This window comes from Mastomys coucha, unplaced genomic scaffold, assembly GCF_008632895.1.
Source record: "Mastomys coucha isolate ucsf_1 unplaced genomic scaffold, UCSF_Mcou_1 pScaffold20, whole genome shotgun sequence".
NCBI classification, from domain to species: Eukaryota; Metazoa; Chordata; class Mammalia; order Rodentia; family Muridae; genus Mastomys; species Mastomys coucha.
In genome coordinates, this window is record NW_022196903.1 from 72,734,923 (window position 1) to 72,742,671 (window position 7,749).

At 37.3% G+C, this 7,749-nt stretch overlaps 1 long non-coding RNA gene across 2 annotated transcripts in view; it reads right to left on the reverse strand.

Annotated features, from left to right (window-relative positions):
- Window positions 1-7,749, reverse strand: part of LOC116098199 — a 53,982-nt gene that overhangs the window by 28,633 nt on the left and 17,600 nt on the right. Inside the window, exon 3 of one of the 2 annotated variants that reach the window (XR_004121739.1) lies at window positions 322-346. The exons of the other annotated variant lie outside the window; for it this stretch is intronic. This is a non-coding gene — a long non-coding RNA (uncharacterized LOC116098199). The remainder of the gene's footprint in view (window positions 1-321; window positions 347-7,749) is intronic. 2 annotated transcript variants of the gene reach the window in all.

The following is a 7,749-nucleotide window of genomic DNA, read 5'->3' on the forward strand; positions in this document are numbered from 1 at the left end:
TCCTGGCCCTGGCATTCCCCTACACTGGGGCATAGAACCTTCACAGGGCCAAGGGCCTCTCCTCCCAAAGTGAAAAAGTATCATTTAATTATGCAAATGATATTATGTGAAAGATAGTTTTACTCATTGTTAAAACTTCTTGTAAGAAACAAGAATAAACATTTTCAAGTAGTAACATAAATATAATTCATTTTGCTGGATATGGTAGGCATTTTACATATTAATAATAATTGGCTATGAATGAATGCCAGACATGCATGAGATGAAACCTGACTAAATCCTAGCATAGATGGAGGAGGGTTAATGAAGTTCTATCCTTACCTGACTAGATATTGTCCATTGACAGCTGATGGAGAAAACAGATTAAACTTTCTTTAGTGAGGCCTCAGATAAAAGATTACTTATATGCCAGTAGATGGCCATACATTCCAGTACATGAAGAAACACTAAGGGATTCAGGTTGTTTTATTGGATGGGGCATATGTAGTTAGGAGAGGAAAGTAGTAACAAATTAGGGGAGAAATTGGAGAAGAGGGAAAGTGTGAATTAGGATAAAGCATATTACATGTAGATTTGAAATTCTCCAGCAATAAAGGAAAAGCAATGTCATCTGATGACCTATAGTTGTTTTTTTATTTGTTTGTTTGTTTGTTTTGTTTTGCTTGTTTTTCAAGACAGGGTTTCTCTGTGTAGCCCTGGCTGTCCTGGAACTCACTCTGTAGACCAGGCTGGCCTCTAACTCAGAAATCCACCTGCCTCTGCCTCCCAAGTGCTAGGATTAAAGGCATGCCCCACCACTGCCCGGCTGAAGAGCTATAGTTACAGAGAGTTTGTAACTGATAAATGAAGGCTACTATTAAATATACAGCACCTGGCTATATCTCAGAAAACTTTTTAAAAGAGAATTGGTTGTAACCATTTTGGCCTTTTCCATGTCCGCCTCAGTTTTTGAATAATGATACAGATGCTTAAATTTATTTACAGTGCTTACGACCTTAAGCTAGGCCTGCTCTCCAATTATCTTTTAACTTGTTTATCCCATTCATACTACTTTATATCTATAGCCAAATGGCTGGTTAGCTACCTCTTTTCAGTTTCATTAAGTCCAACTTCCTCCCAATCTGGGTGACCAAATCTTTCTTGCTTGACATTTTCCCAGTGCCCCTCTCTCTTCCTGATGTCCCATATTCTTTGTCTTTCTTAGACATTGGCCTTCATTTTTTTTTTATTGACAAGTGATGTTTTTACCCAGTGCAGAAGAGATTATCCCTGTAACGGATAAATGAGATTGTATTAAGATGTGACCAGAAAAGCCCTGCATAGAATAAATAAAGTAGGACATTGTGATATAATCAAGGAACTAACAGCCAGATTCAGCTTTAATTTATCTATTTAGGTTAAGTAAGGAAGTTCTTCTTTTTTGCCTTTTGTATAGATAAAATCTATTTTAATATATAGAAAGAATGGGCACATGATGCTTAATCATAATGATCTAACTCATGGGAATGGAGACAACAGTATCTGAGATGGAAAAAAAAATTATATGTGGTTCCAGTAATAATTATATGGTGGTAAGAATACAATTGACCTGGTTGTTAAAGCAGGGTGAGTGTACTGTGCTATCCTGGGTATTCTAGTCTTCTGATAAGTGTAATACATAAGCCCAGATCCTCTGCTATATCCAGATGTATTTTCTTCAGTTTGTCATTGTTCTAGCTTCACACAATTACTGTAATAGCACTCCTGGAGAAATCAGTTTATCTCATCTTACAGTTCTCAGGCTATAGTCCATAACAGAGGGAAGCCATGCAAGAAGCTCAAGTCAGGGGCTAGAAGGAAGGACTTCTTGCCATTCCAGAAAGTATCACGTGTTTCCAGAGAATTTGTAACCAAAGAGTGGTACAGAAACTATGGAATTGGGATGCTTGCTTTCTAACAGACTCATGTTTGGCTATTTCTCTTAAATAATGCTCTTAAATAATACATTATTATAATGTAAATAATTCACCTGTCTAGGGATGGTGCTACACCATAGGATCCATGTATCTAAAGTGCCTTCCTGATTTTTTTTTCTTTTCTCCAACTTACTGACAAATTTTAGTTTAAAGGTAGTTGCTCACAGTGCTTCTAATGCTATAAGTTAAAGCTCTAGGAATCTATCGGTAGAGTCTGACTAATTCATCCTAGAAATTTGGGCTAAGTTAAAGAATATACTTCCCCTTTGCTCAAAAGTTCTCAACTTCTCCTCCTGACCACCAGCTAACTTGGGCTGCCTATTCCAGATTTCCTGTTAAAAAGATGGTCTATAAGAACAAGAATGGGGGAAATGGTAATTTGGAAAGCAAAAGTAACATCAAAAGTTTGTGGTGAAATTTCTCAGTGAAAGACAATGTGATTTGAATTTTAAGTGGTATCTCCTAAGCATAATTGGAGATTATATCACTCTGTCTACCTCAAGTCTAGTTAGTTTTTTTACATTAGATCTGTTCACTGACTTCTCTAAAACATTATTTATGGATATCACAATCCTTTACCTCCACAGTAAGAAATGAGATTGCTTGTAAGAACCACTGAGCTGGTGGATGAAGTAAAACTATCAAGTCATAATGGTAATGCAGCAAAATGAAGATAATAGAAAGATGAAATATACAATATCCTAAAAGGATCACAGATTAGAAGATCATGAATTCAGATTGAGACTAGGAAATACTATGTCAAGCTTTAAATTATTGTATTATACTTTTGGAACCTGTCCTCTGACTTCACATTTTGGAAACATACTTTCCCAAATACAAAAGTATACTTTTAGAACTTTAAATATTTAGTATTTAAATATGTCAATGCTGATAAAAGGCTCTGTGTCTGGTTGTTGCAGCCTATCCTATCCATTTTATCAAGAAATGTTATTGAGCAACTAGTTCCTGGACAGAGGAAGCACATTCAAGGAATTCTCAAAATAGTCTAGATTGAGAAAGAGAAAACAGCCAGCCTGAGTCAGTTAACAAACACATGTATCTATTAATCGAAAGACCTTTTATAAGGTCACTGAAGGACAGAGTTTTTAGTCATAGACACATATGCCTACAGTGCCATGATATTTACATAATAAAGATATGGATAATTTCAAATTATTGCAATTGTTGCATTGATATGCAATGAAACATACTGGAAGCATTTTCTCTTGAATGTACCCACTGATATATGTCTATATTATGTAAAAAAAAAAAAATACAGTGGAGCTTTAACCATTGATCCATTCCAGCACAAAATATCTGAGACATTTCTGACTTTCCCTTCTTATCCTATACTTAGTAAAGGGTATAAAATTAAAACATAATCTCAACTAATAAACATGGCATCTAACTTCTGATTTCCCCACTTACAATACGTAGAGATGATTCACTTATGAAGCAAGTTCTAATTCCATAGAACTTAGGAAAGATCTGAGCCTGGGAGGCCTTAGGGAAAATAAATCTTTTCCATGTGTGTAGTTTAACAATGGTGCTTTCACAATAAACTCAGCAGGACATAGTGAACCTTACTTGAACTATATTTTATCTCATCAAAGGCTAGCATTTACTGCAGAGATTTGTTAGATTTGATGTGCTATATAGTAATTGAACTTCTACAGATGTTATTAGAATGCTTAGAGTAAATAAGAAAACAGTTCTCATGTATATGTTATATAGGGCAATGCAATTTCATGTTACTATTAACTCATTGCAAAATTTCTATTAGGAACAAAGATGAAGGATTAGAGTAAACTTGTGTTATTATTGCTAGCTTTTGTTAGTACTGAAGAGAGCCACTGTGCTCCAGGTTGAAGACAAGAACATTCTAGTGTGTCCTTGAGCTGTGTGTGAGAGACAGATGAGCTTAATCCTATAATCCATACCTTAATTCTCAATAGGAAAAGATGGGTCTCTTCTCACCTTCCCTCAAAAGGAAGACAGCTGCTTAGAATACAGTCCCTTCTTAAGTTCCTAATGACTGAAATAGATTGAAGCCTACAAGGCTAATCTGATTTGTAAAAATAATTGAGGTCAGTATGTTCAGAGTAGAAAGTAGAAGACTTACTATTAACGACAAATGAAATTATAATCTTCTCCATCTGAATGACAAGCTCAGAAAAAAGTCAGCCAAAACTCAAGTAACATTTGATTGCATAATTTTAAGAATTGAAAAAGGAAAGGTTTGCATTATAATGTCTACCTGACATTTCATGGTAGACTTAGCAGAGGGAAAAAAATCATTATGCCATAAAATAACCTATCATACCTCAATTACTTCTCAGTGAACATAATTAAAATCTTCTTATTAGTTTAATTGCATATAACTATGATATACACAAAAGAAATAACCATGTTCTGTAGCAAGAAAAAAAAACATAAAAATAATTGGACAGCATGTGCACTGTCAGGAAGACTCCTGAGTAAATAAAGTGACAACTGTTGGGATACAGTGCTTCACTGAAGAGGGACACATAATTATAAAATAAACTCTGCTACAGGTAATTAAATCCAAGCTTCTGCTTTAAACACAAGTCATCAAATAATTAAGAACGTAACAATCTACTTATTAATTTTTTATTAAACAGTTGTTCTTGTATATTTCAATATACTGACCATGAGTGATATAGGCAATGATATCCTTATTGGTAAATATGATGCACATGATGCTAGTTCGTTGAACCCAAAGTAATCATACATTTTTAACAGTTTTCTTTAAATACTACCTTTTGAGAGTATCTACAATGTATTTGGATCATACTCTCTCCTCTTCCTAACTAATCTCAGGTCCTGCCTTTCCTACCCTCCCTACCCCGCCTTCTCTACCCACTCAATTTAGGTGTTTTTTTTTCCCCTCACCCACCACATTTGGTTCAAGTTGTGTTGTCACCTACTTCATGAGTGTGGTTAATCTACTAGGGAAAGCATCACTAAGGAGAACTAACTTTCTCCCAGTAGCATTTAAATGCCTATAGCTGATTATGTTGTCATTTCATGCTGTTCTCCCTCACAACAAATACTTATTGGGATTTTTGTCTGGTTTAAGCTGGGTCAGGTCAAGTACATTTTCCTTCCCCTCAGGTTACATTCATAGCATCTTTTCTCACTATGAAACCCACAAAGTAGGGATAAAGTTTCCATGTCAGTACCAACTAGTGTTACCCATGTTCTATGACTGAAAGAATGTAATGTCTTCTACAGTAGGGTGATAGCCTGAGATTTTTTTGGTAGCCAAGAGAAATGCCAAAAATATAAAATCTCCTAACATTTCTCTTTAAATATAATGCTTGTTAATTCCTTTGAGAATCTCATGCATGCATATATTTGTTTCTGGTTTGTTTTCTTGAGTTTTCTTTTTCTGGGTCTGGCTGTGTGGGGAAAAGCTTTTCAGCTGCTGCTCCATTCATCATGCCTTCTCCACCACGATGCCATAAACGTCTGAGTCATGAACAACAATGCACATTTCCTCAAACAAGTTGCTTTGTTATAGGAACATTGTCTAGGTAATGAGAAAGCAACTAATGTAATATTAATCATTTAAAGAGAAAATTCACTGTTTATACAGTAAGGTGGAATCTCAGGGTTATTTTGATTTGCATTTTCCTGATCACTAAGGACTTTGAACATTTAAGTGCTTCTTAGCCATTCAAGATTCCTGTTGTGAATTCTGTGTTTAGTTCTACACCCTATTTTTTTTAATTGGGCAGTTTGTATTTTGGTGGTTAGCTTCTTGAGGTCTTTATATATTTTGGATATTAGCCCTCTATCAGATGTAGGGTTTTACCAATCAGAATGACTAAGATTAAAACCTCAGGTGACAGCACATATTGGTGAGGATGTGGAGAAAGAGGAACACTACTCCATTGCTGATGGGATTGCAAACTGGTACAACCACTCTGGAAATCAATATGGAGATTCCTCAAAAAATTGGAAATATATCTACCTGAAGATCCATCTATAGCACTCTTGGGCATATACCCAAAAGGTTCCCCACCATGCCACAGGGGCACGTGTTCCATTCGGTTCACAGCAGCCTTGTATGTGATAGCCAGAAGCTGAAAACAACCCAGATGTTCCACAACAGGAAAATGGATACAGAAAATGTGGTTCACTTACACAATGGAATAATACTCAGCTATTAAGAACGAGGACATTCTAAGTTTTTCAGGCAAATGAACTAGAAAATATCTTGAGGGAGGTAAGACCCACAAGGTCATGTATAGCATGTTCTCACGAATAAGGCAAAAAATAATATAATAAAAGTACAGAATATTCCAGATACAATCCACAGAACTCAGTAAGGTTAACAAGTCAAAGAGTCCAAGTGAGGATACTTCAACCACATTTTGGAGGGAAGAAAGCTATCACAGGAGGAGGAATGGAGGATGTGACCAGGGTGGGAAAGGGGGCAGGGAGTGGAAGAGGGGAACATGATCAGGTATAGCATTGGGAGAACAGGACTAAGGTCCTGAGGGCTCGCAGAAATAATGGTTACAGGCAACTTCAGGAGATAGGAGGTAGGAAACCATCTAGAATGTACCAGAAACCTGGAAGATGAGAGACACTCAGGACTCAGAGTGACTTTAGATGAAATGCCTTACAGTGGAGAGAGGGAACTTGTAGAGCCCACCTCCAGTAGAAAGACAGGGCACCAAATGAGGGATAGAGTTGCCATCCCACAGTCAAAATCTCTGACTCATAATTGTTCCTGTCTGAAAGAACTGCAGGGATAAAAATGGAGAAGCCTGAGAAAAAGGAAGCCCAGTGACAGGCCCAAATTGGGATCCACATCAAGGGGAGGCCCCAAGGCCTGACACTATCACTGAGGCTATGTTGTGCTCACATATGGTGGCCTATTATGACTGCTCTCTAAAAGACCCAACAAGCAAGGGAAAGAGTCAGATACAGATATTTACACCCAACCAATGAACAGAACCTGCTGACCCCTGTGGTTGAATTCAGAAAAACCTGGAAGAATCTGAGGAGGTGACCTTGTGGGAGTATCCTGCAGTCTCAACTAACCTGGACCCCTGAGATCCCTCAGACACTGGGCCACCACCAGGTAGCATGTACCAGCTTATATGAAGCCCCCAACACATATACAGCAGAGGACTGCTGGGTTTGGACTCAGTCAGAGAAGATGAACCTAACCCTCAAGAAGACTGGAGACCCCAGGGAGTAGTGAGGTCTGGTGGGATTGAGGAGTGGGGGGTGGAGACATTCTCATGGAGATGGGAAGAGGAAGTATGGGATGTGGAACAGTCAGAGAGTGGATCTAGAGGGAGATAAAACCTGGACTATAAAAAATGATTAAATTAAAAATATATAAAAGAAAGTGGGGAAGAACCTCGAGCAAATAGGCACAGGGAAAATTTCCTGAAGAGGATGCCAATAGCTTATGCTCTAAGATCAAGAATTGACAAATGGGACCTCATAAAGTTGCAAAGCTTCTGTAAGGCAAAAGACACTGTCAATAGGACAAAACAGCAACCAACAAATTGGGAAAAGATCTTTACCAATCCTATATCTGATAGAGGGCTAATATCCAATGTATACAAAGAACTTAAAAAGTTAGATTGCAGAGAACCAAATAACCCTATTAAAAAAATGGGTACAGATCTAAACAAAGAATTCTCAACTGATGAATACCGAATGGCTGGGAAGCAACTAAAGAATGCACTCTCTGATAAATGGTTATTAGTGCAGAAGTCTGGAATACAGGAAGAACAACCCACATTCC